Source organism: Odocoileus virginianus, chromosome 1, assembly GCF_023699985.2.
Source record: "Odocoileus virginianus isolate 20LAN1187 ecotype Illinois chromosome 1, Ovbor_1.2, whole genome shotgun sequence".
Classification (NCBI taxonomy): Eukaryota; Metazoa; Chordata; class Mammalia; order Artiodactyla; family Cervidae; genus Odocoileus; species Odocoileus virginianus.
The window spans coordinates 56,401,612-56,417,889 of NC_069674.1; the positions used below are offsets into that span (position 1 = coordinate 56,401,612).

The 16,278-nt window shown below is 37.8% G+C and overlaps 1 protein-coding gene across 2 annotated transcripts in view; it reads left to right on the forward strand.

Moving 5' to 3' along the window:
• The first annotated feature begins 1,216 nt into the window (after positions 1-1,216).
• Positions 1,217-16,278, forward strand: part of GPR141 (G protein-coupled receptor 141) — a 52,974-nt gene continuing 37,912 nt past the window's right edge. For both annotated transcript variants that reach the window (XM_070468483.1, XM_020889978.2), the window contains exon 1: positions 1,217-1,368. The gene's annotated coding sequence lies outside the window, so the exon portion shown is untranslated. The remainder of the gene's footprint in view (positions 1,369-16,278) is intronic.

A 16,278-nucleotide genomic window follows, 5' to 3' on the forward strand; every position in this document is an offset into this window, starting at 1 on the left:
CAGTCTTCTCTACCATTACTGAAAATTGAAATTCCTCCAGCATGAGTTATTTTGAAGCATATAACATTTTTATTCCTGTGACACAAATGGTGCACACCTGCTGAAGCTGATTTTCCAGATGTAAAATATTTCCCTTGCAATTGAAAAAACAAAATCAGGTGTATTTGCAACATTATGTTTGAAATGAGAAATGTGAACAATAAGAATTGAAAAATGTTTGCCTAGAATATTAGAGTTCCAATACTGCAAAGGACACCAGAAATTATTTGAAATAACCAAACTCATAATTCTAATTAGGACCTTTAAAGTATAGAGAACTCAGGGATGGTACAAGTTTGATGCTCCCATAGTTTTTTTAAATAAAGAAATGTCAACTTATAGCTTAAAAATTGGAGTGATGTTTAAAATATTGATATTTAATAAATCAGCATTTTAAGTCCACTGATATCTATATATTATTATATGATTTACAAGATATAGTATTTATAAAATATTAATTTACAGGTTTGATACCTGGTTCGGGAAGATCCCCGGGAGAAGGAAATAGCAACCCACTCTAGTATTCTTGCCTGGATAATTTCATGAACAGAAGAACCTGGCAGGCTACAGTCGATGACATTGCAAAGAGTCAGACACAACTGAGAATGCACACGTACCTAGTGTGACATAAAATGACAGGCAAGTTAGAGCAGTTTGAGGAACTTATATACTTTCAATATTTGCAATATAGCTTTGTGATTGTATGTATGGTTTCTTATGAGGATAATGTTAAGGGTCTAAAAAATAAGGCTGTGAACAGACACACTTCCCTCCTCTGGCACTTTAATAGACTATCATTTTAATATTCTTTTTCTTTAACTAAATGAGTTGAAGCTAGTGTCATATTGTAGTCAATATTATATACAATGACAGAGCTAATCACTGAAATACATTATGAGAGTAGAAATCCCACAGCACAGAGCTCATCTCTTATCAGTTTTGATAATATCACTGTCTTCCCCACTTCCCATTCTCTACAAAATTCAGTTTGAATGCTTTTTTATAATGGATTCTCATAGTAGTCCTAAAACCTTAACAAATATTTGACAGTTGGCCTTCCTGTAATTTTGCAACTTGGAGTTCATCTTAAGAGCTTGGTTTTTCAATACTAATGCGTCTGAAATTATCTTGAGGTTTTGTGGTTGCTGGCGATTCTCTGCAAAACCTAAAACACTAGCTTCCTTTTGCTTGGTGAACTGTCTAGGTTGTGTGAGTGCTCACAGACCAGGGAAATGCCCAAGCAGCCTTGCTATTAGAAAAGAATTCTATTTGGAAGTCTGTCAGGTGGCCCAACTCTGCACATTTCCCTGAGAAATCTGTCTTATTCAGGTAAGTGCAAAAGATTTGAGCTGGGGGGCATGTATATGGAGGTTATGCATAAAGAGAGCATGCTGGACTTGCCAAAGCTGTTCTAATTCAGAATCTCTGCACAGTCTTACTGCAAAAAAACAAGTTTATTTAAACTGATCACAACTCCTTGTTTTAGAAAGAATTGATCTCTTCTTCCTGTGTAGTACACTTGATGTTGAGGGTGACACCCAATTTTTATTAGGGCTTAAATATGAACAAAAATGTTCTCAGAATGTGTTAGAAAAAAAAGAATTCTGGCTAAAAACATCATATAAGACGTCTTTAGGGAAACTGGTATTATTTTCACATACTATTCAAATGCTTATCTTTGAAGCAGTTCTAGTATTTTTAGTATGAAAATCTTTAAACTCTATCATTTGTAATATTGTCATACATACTTTGAAACCATTCTGGCAACCCTAACTGATAGAAGAAATCAGTAGTAATTAGGTGCTTTGAAATTTCTTAAAGAATATATTCAAAATAGCACATGTGATTTTATGATAATAGTTATCATAATTCTTTGTATTTCACGTTTATAGTACTACATTACAGGAGAATCTGAAGATAACTTTAAAAATCACTTAATTAGAAGTTAACAATAGCATCTGTTCAAGTATTTTGCTTTAAGTAAATTCCTTCCATACCATTATTTCCGTTTACAAAAGGTATTACGTTTCAAACATGTGGAATAGAAACTACTCAAAGTTAAAAAAAAAAAAAATAGTAACACAGAACCTGAGTTTGAGAGCTTAGTCTTGCTTCTTTAACAAATTTGTAAGGATTTTGGGTAGGTCATTATGTTCTCTGGATTTCAATTTCCTGCAAAATGTCCAATTATTTATCTAAGAAATTGTTTATTAAGTACTCCGAGTACTCCTGTTTTCTTTTTATTGGGTTTAATTCAATCAATAAGTTAGTCAATATTTTAATTGATTAACAGGAGTAATGAGAGACCAATGGAAGAGAAATCAAGTGGTATGAATCCTAGTCCTCTGTTTTCTAGTAACTGAGTGATTTGAAAGATATTTTCTAACCATTCTAGGGCAAGGATTGGCAAATTTTTTTCTATAGGGACTAGAAAGTGAACAATTTAGGTTCTGCAAGTCAACAGGCAAAATTGAAGATAATGTACAGGCTCTTACATAACTGTTTAAAATGTAACTATTTGAAAATGTAAAAGCCATTGATCTGGCCTCAAGGCCATACTTCTCCAGTTCTGATTCTTGGGAATGATTTTTAACAACTATAAAATGGAAGATATAGACTCATTCATGTGACCCCAAAGGAGTTCATGAATGATACTTAAGGTAATTCACCAATCCCCTCATATTGTATACAAAAATCTGAGTGTTTGTAAGTATGTGCTTTTTTAATGGGGAAAAAAAAAACTCCCTCAGATTTCCTTAAGAGCAGAAATGGAACTTCCCAGGTGGCACAGTGGTAAAGAATCCATCTGCCAATGCAGAAATCTCAAGAGATGCAGGTTCTATTCCAGGGTGAAGAAGATCCCCGGGAGTAGTAAATGGCAACATACTCCAGTTTTCTTACCTGGGAAACTCCATGAACAGAGAAGCCTGACAGGATTCAGAACCAACTGAGCACACATTCTGGAATGGTGTTTGTCACATACTGAGTATTCAAAATCTCTGGAGTGAATATATAAATGAATGAAAGAATGAATGAATGGAAAGTTAAAGACACCATCATTGAGATTATGGAGCATAGCTACTGAAGGCTTAGAGCCCCAAATGCTCTAAAAATAGTGGTTGCTAAATCCAAAGATTGCCTTTTCTTTCAAATTTGGATGTAACTGGGATTTCAAAATACTTGGTCAACTAAAGATTGCAGTTCCTGGAGATTATGCCATTTTTTAAAAAGAGTGAAGTTGGTTGAATTTAATTCACACATTACAGGTTTTCCCAGTAACCTAGCCTCTGGAATCGGGGGATTGGAGAGTGAAGTTTTGTTCATGAGTAGCAGCACTCTTGGCATCAGGCAGGAGACTGTACTGGCTGGAGTGTTACCCATAAATGGAAGGTTTTCCTGGGTAATTAAAAAATCAGACCTAATAGAATTTAGGATAGCAGTCTGCTCCCTGACACAGAAGTTCAGTCTGACCTTCAGAGCCTGGTTAACTGATGACACCAAAATCTGAGCTCCGTTGGCTGGAGAGTCCCCAGAGTGCCCTGAAGTGGGAAATGGCTTGAGATCCAAACATACCTCTTTTCTCTCTCTAGGAATAATTTCATTTTCTGAAAGAGCAATTCAATCTACAATAGCTGGTTTACAGTTCATTCATTTCTTTAGGGAAATTCAAATTTTAAGATTGAAAACAATGTAAGAAATGCGTACTGAAAAAACCTACACAGCTTTGTATAATCTGGTACTATGCCTGAAACATCCTTATTCAAAGAGCGTATCCCACCTCCTCCCCTCCCTACACTATCCCTCCACTTCAGAAACAGCAACTTGCAGTTTACTGTGTGGTGTGGTTACAGAGTGCACCTGTGCAGTATCTGTATATTAAAGGGAACATGGTTAGATAGCATCACTGACTCAATGGACCTGAGTTTGAGCAAACCCCAGGAGATAGTGAAGGACAAGGAAGCCTGGCATGCCCAGTCCATGGGGTTACAGGGAGTCGGATATGACTTAGCAACAGAACAACAACTATAATTTGTTCAGCTACATAGAGGTTGTGATGGAGTCATATCCCTGGATCTGCTTAGGGGTTAAGATTAGTCCCAGACAGAGTCCAAAAACCAAAACCTTCATGCATAGAATCTCAAATATGTAACTCATTTCTGTTCTTGGTCCAAGGTCTCACTTAAACGATGACAGGAAGCTCTGTCTCCTCTTGAGGCTTTCTGAGACCTGGTTTACATATGGTACAAATCTGAGACAGAGAGTGTCCTTCACTCTTACTGCTGCCCTTGTGTCTGTCTGTGGGTCATCTTCCCACTTGTCTGGGCTGCTTTATTCCAACAGGTAGACAAGGCCCTTCCAATTCCCTCTCACACACAACTAACTTGAATCCTGACAGACTTTGTTGGGACAAACTCTTGCTGGGGCCAGATAATCAATATTCTAGGTGTTGTGGGCCATACAGTCTCTGTTCTAACTACTTCATTCTCCAGTTGTAGCATAAAAACAGCCAGAGAAGATACATAAATAAATAAGCATTGCTGTGATCAGATGAAAACTTTACACACATGGCTGGCCCATAGGCTACAATTTGCTGGCCCATGAACTATATTGAAGGCTTGATAATAGCTTAAGAAACTACAATGTTTTAGACAGAAATGAACAATTTCCAACCTAGGGAGCATGTTCTTCCCAACAGCCATTCTCATTAGTCCTTGTTTGAGGCCATGCTGCTGGGGTCTACTTATCATCCCAGGCAGAGGTCTTTTCTCTTCCTTATCTTCACATCCAAAAATTCAGTCTCTTCCTTCCTGCATTAGTCCCCAGTTAGAGGATATAAAAAATTAGTTCATATCATAATCATCTCTGAAGAGCAAGTCCCGTTGAACAGAAATGTGGTCTGTCTAGGTCTGAAGCATGTTCTTAGCGGCACTTACCTCCCATTTGTACAGCTAAAAGATTTACCAAAATTTTGCATTCTTGATTAAAAAAACAGTCTGCCCTAAAAACTCTTTTCTTAACTTTTCCTAAAATTTTGGTAAAGTATACATAACAGAAAAATTACCATTTTCACTATTTTTATATGTACAGTTCACTGCCATTAAGTACAGTCATTGCAACTAACACTCTCCAGATCTTTTTCATCATCCCAAGCAAAAACTCTGTACCTTTTAAACAGTAACTTCCCATTCCTCCCTGCCCTGGCCCTTGGTAACCACTGTTTTATGTTTCTTTGAGTTTGCCTATTCAAACTTATTCACATAAATGGAACCATAATATGTTTTTTTGTGTAAAAAGCAAATTCTGGCTTGTATTCTTAAAATTACATGAAAAAATAAACTGCCTGTCTATTCTGGCTTCCAGCTTTCTCTTGTCTAGAGATACTGGGGACTAGAGAACACCTGACTCTGTCAGTCAGTTCAGTCACCCAGTCGTGTCCGACTCTTTGCGACCCCATGGACTGCAGCTTGCCAGGCCTCCCTGTCCATCATCAACTCCCAGAGTCCAAACTCATGCCTGTTGAGTTGGTGATGCCATCCAACCATCTTATCCTCTGTCATCCCCTTTTCCTCCTGCCTTCAATCTTTCTCATCATCAGGGTCTTTTCCAATGAGTCAGTTCTTCACATCAGGTGGCCAAATTATTGGAGCTTCAGCTTCAGCATCTGACCTTTCAATATTCAGAACTGATTTTTTTTTTAGGATTAACTGGTTTGATCTCCTTATTGTCCAAGGGATTCTCAAGAGTCTTCTCCAACACCACAGTTCAAAGGAGTCAATTCTTTGGCACTCAGCTTCCTTTTTGGTCCAACTCTCACACTGATAACATGACTAATGGAAAAACCATAGCTTTGACTAAACACTGTTGGCAAAGTGATGTCTCTGCTTTTTAATATGCTGTCTAGGTTGGTTATAGCTTTTCTTCCAAGGAGTAAACATCTTTTTATTTCATGGCTGCAGTCACCATCAGTAGTGATTTTGGAGCCCAAGAAAATAGTCTGTCACTGTTTCCATTGTGTCCCCATCTATTTGCCATGAAGTGATGGGGCCCGATGCCATGATCTTTGTTTTTTGAATGTTGAGTTTTGAGCCAGCTTTTTCACTTTCCTCTTTCACTTTCTTCAAGAGGCTCTCTAGTTCCTCTTCGCTTTCTGCCATAAGGATGGTGTCATCTGCATATCTGAGGTTATTGATTGATCTTTCTTCTGGTAATCTTGATTCTGGCTTGTGCTTCATGGAGCCTGACAGTTCACATGATGTACTCTGCATATAAGTTAAATAAACAGGGTGGCAATATATAGTCCTGATGTACTCCTTTCCCAAGTTGGAACAAGTCCATTGTTCCATGTCCAGTTGTAACTTCTAACTTCTTGACCTGCATACAGATTACTCAGGAGACAGGGAAGGTGGTCTGGCTGTACACTTTTCATTAGTTATATCCCACTGTTCTCCTGTTTGTTCCCTCAGCATCAACAATTAGGACATCTCATTTTCCCCAAAATGCACATGGCACATTACTTTCTTTGGAATATTGGGATCCATGCCTTTAATGCCACGAAATGGCAATGGTTTTAGGAGCTCTGTTTTAGGCGCAGAGTAATGTGTTTATTTCTTATTATTTCACAGCAGGTACAGTGGTACTCATGATTAATTCATCATGGACTGCATAAGATTATTTTAGTGCAGGTCTTATCTTTTCCTACACTGTAATCTCTTTGCAAAGTCATGTCCATATCTAATACAGATTATTTTATGCAAGGACTTAATTTAGAGAAACTTTAGTTTGGATTTGAACATAAATTCAAGAATTAAGAAAAAACTGCCACATTTGTCAAATACCTCCTTCCTTTCTCCCCCTCTCTCCATCTCTTTCTGTCCATGCTCCTTTAAACAGTTTAACCTACCCTATAAACGGGCTTCCCAGGTGGCTCAGTGGTAAAGAATTCACCTGCCAATGCAGCAGATACAGGAGATGTGGATTTTATCCATGGGTTGAGAAAACCCCCTGGAGAAGGAAATGTCTATCCACTCCAGTATTCTTGCCTGGAGAATCCCATGGACAGAGGAGCCTGGCAGGCTATAGTCCATGGGATTGCAAAAGTTGAACACTACTTAGTGACCAAACAATACAATACAATACCCTATAAACATCTCTACCAAGAGGAATGTTGTTGAATTGGTCTGTTTCAGATCTCTTTCCCATGAAGAAAATTTGATGTAAAATTCTTTAGTTTCTCTTGAGTTTTCAGGAAAAAATGTAACAAAAATATAGGAATTATTATATCTACTTCACTCTTTATACTATTGTGGAGAGAAAGACAAACAGAAATATTCAAATATTTGTTTATGTTCTCTGCTTTCCAGGAAGCAACAATATAGCTGGAAAGACAATTTATCCATGTGAAAAAATGCAAAGGTCATAAGTCATTATGAGACTCTGGACATCAATGGTTTGACTGATCTCCCTGGGTGACTATGAAGGCTTGTGGTTAGGCGGTTGATTCTTTCTTATCTCATATTCCTAATCTTGTATTTTAAGTGCTAATAGCAGAGACATAACTAACAGCTGCTCCAAGGCATTAAGTCTAAAGGAAAGAGAAATAGAGAAGGTTCTAAGATGTTCAGAAAGACAATCTATGCATCCTGGCCCCGTGCCCAGCATGGTGTAATACATACAAGAGAGGCTAACACAGGGGAAGACAGAGGCTTTATTCCTCACTGCATTGGCTTTCTTTAGAAAAGACAGTGATTCTCTTTGCCATTATACACTTCTAAGTGACACACACATCTGCCATGCCCCAGACCCATGTGACTCAGGGGTAAGGAATCCACCTGTCAATGCAGTTCGATCCCTGGGTTGGGGAGATCCCCTGGAGAAGGAAATGGCAACCCACTCCAGTATTCTTGCCTGGGAAATCCCATGGACAGAGGAACCTGGCAGGCTATGATCCAGGGGGTTGCAAAGAGTCAGACACAACTGAGCATACGCACAGTGAATAGACCTAGTCAGATTCAACAGTCCTCAGCTACTGTGTCAGTAAAAGGTAGATCACAATATCTAACTCAAATGAGAATTATGAAAATAAAAAAAAAACACTTAAAATGCCTGACATAGTATTATTCAATAATTATTACTTTTCTTCCCTATAACCGCCACTGTACAGTTTATAGTTTTTAAAATACAATTAAAACAAACTGACATTATTCCCATCTCACTGTCCCATCTGTCAAAGACTTTCAGCCAAAGACCACAGGGACACCGGTAGTTGGACAACTTGAGTTTATGATTCACTGTAGGGAGGGGAGGGTTTAAGGAGGTGTGGGGTTCACTCTATACTGGATGCTGTCAGAAAGCAGAGACAAGTTTGTGCTCAGTGAGGAAAAGGAAGCCATTAATTTTTAACCAGGAAAGGGGGTATTTGGCATTTTATGGCTAGTCCTGTGACCTTGTGTTTGCCTGTGCTTAGACAAAATTACACAGGGATCTTGTTTTGTCTCATTTTATCAGAGTGACTGTACTCAGGTACTTTCTTCTGAGATGAAACAGAATGTAGGGGGGAAGTTGATATTTACTTAAATATTTATTTAAATGAAGAGATGGAACATTTGGTGGGTACTTTCAGCATCGAGCTTAGCTTTAATCCTCCCAACAGTCTTACATGTATGTTATCTACATAAGGTGGGATATAAAGCCAGAGCTAGCTGAATTCTAACTACAAAAACTTCTAGTCTGATGTGTTGCTGCCTTCTTGAGCTGTGCTTTGGACACCATTGGATTTCATGAATAAATTCCTGCCCATCACTCTAAATGGAACACCTACAACTTTACTTCCAACAGAAAAGATCCTTTGACCTATAATCAGAGACTGGCAACATTTTTTATTGTTGTAAAAAGATAGATAGTAAATATTTTGAGTTTGTTAGGCTAATTTGGTCCTTATCATGACTACTCAACTGCCATTGTCACAGGAAAGAGCCATAGACCACACATGAACAGATGCACATTTAACTCTGAAAATTTGGGTTAGGGTGAATGTGGAAACTGACATTCAGTAACATAGCATCGGAAGAAGATTGCATGTCCACTCAACCTCCAGTTCCCTTTTCATAGATTCCCCTTTTGGCAAGGCATAACAGTGTCTGAGTTAAAAACAATGATCACCTACCATCAGCATATCAGATTGTCTTCATTTTTGGGTGGAAAGATGGGGTGAGGCACATTGCAGGAGATGTTCTACTCAATCTCCCCAAGCATATGTGACGCCACTGCTCTGGTAAAAAGAGATTTTTTTTATTAGAATCTCCCATTCTTCAAATGTGCAGAAAAATGAAGGTGTGTATGGGTAACTGACACATATATTTTTATAATTTCATACTTAAAATTGCATATCACACAATGATATTTTTCAGGTAAATTGAAACAGTCATATAGTTTATATATTCATTTATATTGTTTACCCAGATCCTACATATTTCTATGATATTGCCTAGTAGGCAATATTGTTTTTTATAGAGGAGTCCAACCTATGTTCTTCTCCTCCCATAAAGCTTAATTTAAAATGCATCTGCCCTAGGAAATCTGTGAATAACCTAGCCTGGGTGCTTCATCCTTCCAGTTCAACCAGGATTTGTACCCTCCATTTAAAGTACAAATAAAACAGACTGAAGAAAATATGGACCCCAATGATGCATGAAGCTATATCATTGTGATGGGACATCCTTATAGTATATATACTTCTAAGAGTTCCATGTGAAAATTAGGGACAATAAATCTCACAATTCACGTCTGATGAGGTAAGTTAAAAATAAGTCCTCTAAGTGCTCAAAACGGAGTATGGCAGAAAGAGAATGTATTAATATTTTCCCTGATAAGCCGTGTCATCTCAACTCTCTTTTAGTTTATGCCCACCTAGAGTTGCCACATTTAGAAAAAAAAAATTCAGGACTCCCTGTTAAATCTGAATTTCAGATAAATGTCAATAATTTTTTTTAGTATAAGTATGTCCCATATAGTGTATGGGATACATATACAAAAATAATTGTCTGTTATTTATCTGGATTTAAATCTGAGTACTCTGTATTTTATCTGTCAACTCCACATGCAAATCCTTAAGGTTCAGTTTTCACATAGTGAGTTTTCTGATTTGACAGAATTTGATTCAATTTCCTGTTAAGCCACAGAAGAGCCCTTAGGCAACCTATTAATACTTTGCCTGGAAGTGATAATGCACATCGTGGAGAGTTATCATAAGGACTGCAAGGAAAGAGTGCGAATAAACCACACCGGTGAGGGCTAGGAATAAGCAGGTGCTCAACAAGCATTGGCCAAGTGTTTATTTCCTTTTCTTCCTTGATCTTCTTTCTCTTCTTCCCCTAATCTTTCTGAAAAGAATTAGGTGCTACTCCCTAATAGACTGTACCTGTTTCATATAGCATTTATTATACATGACTTACGGCCCGTTTTGTAATGATAATGGATACATTAACTTCTTTCTTCCATTCCTTCCTTTCTTACTTTTTACTTCTTTAGAGTTTGCCAGGTGTAGCATTTTAATTTTTTTTTTCTTTTAAGTTTTCCAGGCCCTTTTATTTAAGATGTATCTAAATAATGGATTCCAATGGATTTTTAAACATAAATCTGAGAATCTTTTTTGACTGTGAACTTTGGTCCACTTAAATGAATTATTAATGAAATGTGCATCTAGTTCTACCTTTAAATTTTTTGCTATCTATTTGTATGCCTTGTTGTAGGCTTCATTTCTCCCCCCTTCCTTCCTTTCTCCTGTCTTACCTTCTCTCCTATGTTCTTTTCTTTTGGACTAACTGAATTTGCTTTTTCTTCACTTCATTTTCCCCTGTTACTAGTTTGGATGATAAGCATTCTATTTTTATTATTCTAGTGCTGTTGAAGGATTATGAACTTCCATGTAGTTTAAAAACCTGGAAGTTAAACAATGTCTTACTTTCATCCTAAGTAATACACAGATCTTAGAACACATTGACAGAGAACCCCCTCCCAACTTGTATTTTTATATGTAAAACTTCCATGATATTATTACACAATATTTTAGTATTGTCTTGTATTTCTATCCAATAGATATCTTTATTATTGTTATTTTATACAGAATCTGATTAGACTTGCCATATATTTAGTTTCTTTGATTAACATTCTTTTTCTTTGTAACTTAGACTTTCCTTCTTGTATAACTTTGTTTCTTTCTTAAATATATCCTATACATGTTCCTTTAGAAAGAATACATTGGTGTTAGTCTCTTTCATTTTCATTTGTACAAAAGGTCTTTTTCTTGTCCACATTCTTGAAAGACAATTTTGCTGTGTATGCTCTGTAGGTTGATGGTTATTTTCACTCACTGTTTAAGGTAATATCATATCATATTCTTGCCTCCACTGCTGCTTTTAAAAACCCACCTATCTCTGTAAAGCCTTTTCTTTTTAGGTGATCCATCCTTTCTAACTGGATGCCTTAAAGATCAGCATCTCTTTTTCCTTAGTATTCTGCAGTTTCACTAGGCTGTGTCTAGGTATGGGTTTCTTCTTATTCACTGTGCTTAAGATTTTTTGACCTTACTGAACCTGATGGTCAATGTTTTTCATCAAATCTGGAAAATTTTCAGCCATTATCTCTGAGAAAATTGCCTGTACTTTGCTCTCTATCATTTCTTCTGGAACAAATTTAACCTCCATGTCACTTCTCTTTTGTGCTAAGAAAATTATACAATGGGCTTGCTCTCATTATTTTCCTTTCTGAGCTGCATTCTGAGAAACTTTTTTCATATCTATTTTAGAGTTCACCAATTTTTCTTTGTCGAATATGTCTTTTGAGATTCTGCTTCTATTGATATATGTTTCATTTTCAAACATTTTCAGTTATTTTGCAAACTGCATGATCAATATTTAAAAATCACTTATGTTAAATATTTTATTTATTTATATATTTATATTTGCATTGGCATTTGTGTCTGCCATGTGGTTTTTAGCCAGATATCCAGAAACCCTAGGCCAGTTTGAAAACTGCTTGTACTGGCCTCTCTTCAGTTTGCTGGGAAAACACTGAAGGAGGGAATAAAGTGAGCTTTGTGACTTGTTAAACCTAATTTAAAATGACAAAAAGATGAAAGTCTGATAGAAAAGAAACCAAACCCTGAGGTTTGGAATTCAATTTGAGATTGAGACAGTGGTTTTCATTCTTGGATGCCCATTGGAAACATCTGAAGAGCATTGAAAAAATATGGATACTTAGGCCCCTTCCCAGAAGTGAGAGCCATGCATTGGTGTTTTCCAAAAACTTCCAGGCAATTCTACCATGCAGCCAGCATTGATGCATCAACCAGAGTATCATGGGAATAGCAACACTCTAGGTGTTCCAAACGGGGAGGAACTTAATGTAGAGGATGAGAGGCTGCAACCCCATTGGAAGGCCTATAAGAATGAAGATTAGAAGCAGGTGCTGATTTTTTTTCTGGAGATCAGGAGGTACAGGAATCTCAAAAAAGCACCACTGAAAACTACAGCTATGCATGCTCCAAGAAGGGTTATTCAGAGGAAGACTGGGACCCTTCATTAGCAGGGTTTATCTGCTCTTGTCTAAGTCCCCAGGCTGGATGCTGTTGACACAGAAAGAGTCGTGGTGTCTCTTCAATTTCACCTTCAGATTGCCATGGGTATACTTACTACTGGTGGCATCTAACACTAAACCCTTTGGTCAGAGACCCCAGGGGATGCAGGGAAGGGGGAAAATGGTGCAACTTTGTCAACAGATTGAGAATCACTGGTTTGGGATGGGTGAACCTCCAAAATTCAAAACTCAAAGGGACTCAGGCCTGTCAGTAACTCTGAATATCAAAATGCTTGTAAAAGATCCATGAAGGCAGTTTGACGTTAAACCCTCCCAGTGGAGAGAAATTTTCTCAATCCTCCAGATTTCTGTAAGTACTAAGAGGAAGTGGAAATATTTTTTATCACCCTACAGTGCCTTTAACTTTTCCAACAGTGCTAAAGAATTCACAAATGAATCATGAAAAGAATCTATAAGAAGAATCTTAGTCACATGAATCAAAAGCTATACTTTGCAGAGACAGCTGAATCTGGTATACAAATGGAGAGGTTTAAAGATGGAGTCCATGAAAATGCAACTATTAATAAAAGGAAAACACATCTTTGTTCTTCATGCCATTGCCTTTTAACAAGCAAGTGACAGTGTGAATATTGTAAGGCTATTTTCTTTCTTTCTTTCTTTCTTTTTTTTACATAAATCTTACAGGCCATATCGCTCAGCCATGTCCAACTCTTTGCAACCTCATGGACTATACAGTCCATGGACTTCTCCAGGTCAGAATATTGGAGTGGATAGCCTTTCCCTTCTCCAGGGTATCTTCCCAACTCAGGAATTGAACCCAGGTCTCCCACATTGCAGGCAGAATCTTTACCAGCTGAGCCACAAGGGAAGCCCAAGAATACTGGAGAGGGTAGCCTATCCCTTCTCCAGGGGATCTTCCTGACCCAGGAATCGAACCAGAGTCTCCTGCAGTGCAGGCAAATTCTTTACCAGCTGAGCTATCAGGGAAACCCAGGCTGGCATGGGTTAAGAAAAATTTTAAAAAGCCCTTCTCTTGGTGGTTCTTCTCCTGTTCCCTCTTTCTGAGAGTAACCACCTGCTTGGTGTGTTCCCTAGTTCTCTATCACTGCTATGACCTCTTCCTCTTTCTCTCCTACACTTCCTCAACCTTCTCTTCTTCCCTTTGTCTCCTTCCTGTTAAAGTGTCTGATAGTGGAGCCAGTCAAAGATGTGGTCAGATCTGTATGTGGTTTCTCAGAGGTGGGGTCTGCTCAGACCCTGTGCCTATGGGAAAAATATCACGCTAGAGTAGACAGCTAGTACCTCCTAGGCCATCTGTCATGACAATATTGAATGTACACTGTGTGTCAAGATGTACTTAGAACCATGATTTGTACCTACTTTGTACCTTGTATATCACTATTACTAAAATGTTCACAAAAGCTTTACAAAGTGAATAATCTTATTATTCCCATTTTATACATGAAAAATCTGTAGGTTTTAAACAGATTGATTAACTTGCTCAATTTCAAGTGGCTAACATCCTAAAAGATGTTTACTCCTTGAAAGAAAATTTATGACCAACCTAGATAGCATATTAAAAAGCAGAGACATTACTTTGCCAACAAAAATCCATCTAGTCAAACCTATGGTTTTTCCAGTAGTCATGTATGGATATGAGAGTTGGACTGTAAAGAAAGCTGAGCACCGAAGAATTGATGTTTTTGAATTGTGGTGTTGGAGAAGATTCTTGAGTGTCCCTTGGACAGCAAGGAGATTCAACCAGTCCATCCTAAAGGAAATCAGTCCTGAATATTCATTCATTGGAAGGACTGATGCTGAAGCTGAAACTCCAATACTTTGGCCATCTGATGCGAAGAACTGACTCACTGGAAAAGACCCTGGTGCTGGAAAAGACTGAAGGCAGGAGGAGAAGGGGACAACAGAGGCTGAGGTGGTTGGGTGGCATGACCAACTGGATGGACATGAGTTTGAGTAAACTCTTGGAGTTGGTGATGGACAGGAAGGCCTGGCGTGCCTCAGTCCATGGGGTCACAAAGAGTCATACGCGACTGAGCGACTGAACTGAACTGAACATCCTGATCAAGTGGTGAGCATCCCAGTGCGTTCTGAGTTTTCCTGATTATGTTTATGCTTCCAGTTCTACCACTATAATTTAAGAAGGACACTGGCAAACTAGAATGTCCAAATCATCTGGCTATATGAGGAGGTGCTGGAAACCATACCACCTTTATCACCTTTATCAATGATGAACATTTATGGAGTGCAGTGTCTATTCCAAATCTTATGATGTGTTTCATGTAGACTATCCACATGCAAGTAAAATATTTAGAGCAATAACTTCGTGAAATATGTAATATTATAATCCTCCAACTGACAGATAAGGAAAGTGAGGTATGGGGATATTAATTAAGTTGCTCAAGGTGGCTGAGCTAGTGAATAATAAAGCCAAGACTTCAGTGTCAAAGTTTATAATCCCACATTATGCTGGAAACCTTAGTTACTTCTCTGAATAAGAAAAGATGACAACATATAGAAGTTGAGAGAAAAGGCAGATGACTGGTATATACAGTTGATGAAAAATATAATTTTAAAAGGAAAAAGACTTTTTTCAGTACTAACTTCTCTTCTGTATCTTATGAAAATTACTGTTCTCCCTCTTCTCCCCTTTTTGTTCTTATACAAAGTAAAAGTGACACCTCAAAGAAAATAGAAAAAACATTTATGTTGTAAAGATCCCCAAAATAGAACTATAACTATGGTGGGGTTGTTAGAGGAAGGTAGACTTCTGTTCAATATAATAAAGAACTTTCCAGCTATTATTTTTATCTAACAACATCACAAACTGTCTCAAAAAAAAATAAAAGGGAATTTTATGAAACTGAAAGTGTCTTCGTGGCTATGAAAGAAATTTCTTAAATTGAAAACATACACATTGTAAAGTGTATGACCTCTTAAATAATATGAGACCTCTGAGATGCTTTGAATCTAGAAGTTAGCTCATTTAAACCATCACAGAAGCCCAGTAGATTTAAGAATGCAATTTTATACGTGGCCGTATTGAAGCATAATGAGGAAAAATGGCTGAACCTAGGTAAAGGGCTAATTTAGTCATTGAACTGAGCTCTGATCTAGTCTTTCATTCTGTTGGTAATTTTTGTCCAGTTGTCTCCCAACAAATTACTTGGCAAAAAAGCCGGCCAAATGCAGTTTGTGTTCCAATTATGCACAGAGTTGCTGTTCTTTCCTAAATTTATTTTTGTGCTAAGAGACACATTTCTTCCTCCACAGCTTAATGGGAGTTCTAACAGGGTGGTGACAAAAGAAGGTGTCATCCCCAGGGAGTAGTGAAAGCTAAGAGTGCCCTCCTGAGACTTGGAAAAATGAGTCAATGATGTTGTCTGAGCAGAATTCAGTGTTGCAGGAGAGGCATGAGCCCCTCTTGGGAAAAGGCAGATGACTTCAGGAAACCGGTGATGGGGACAGGAGGACAGGTGCAGGGACTGAACCCAGACAGACAGGATCCTTTCTTTGTACAACCTTTGGCTTCGTTACACAGGAGGGTTTTCACAGAAACAAAATGCCAAAGTCCAAATGCCTTGCTTAAAGTACTCATTCAAAAAAGTAATAATAATAATGGCAGTT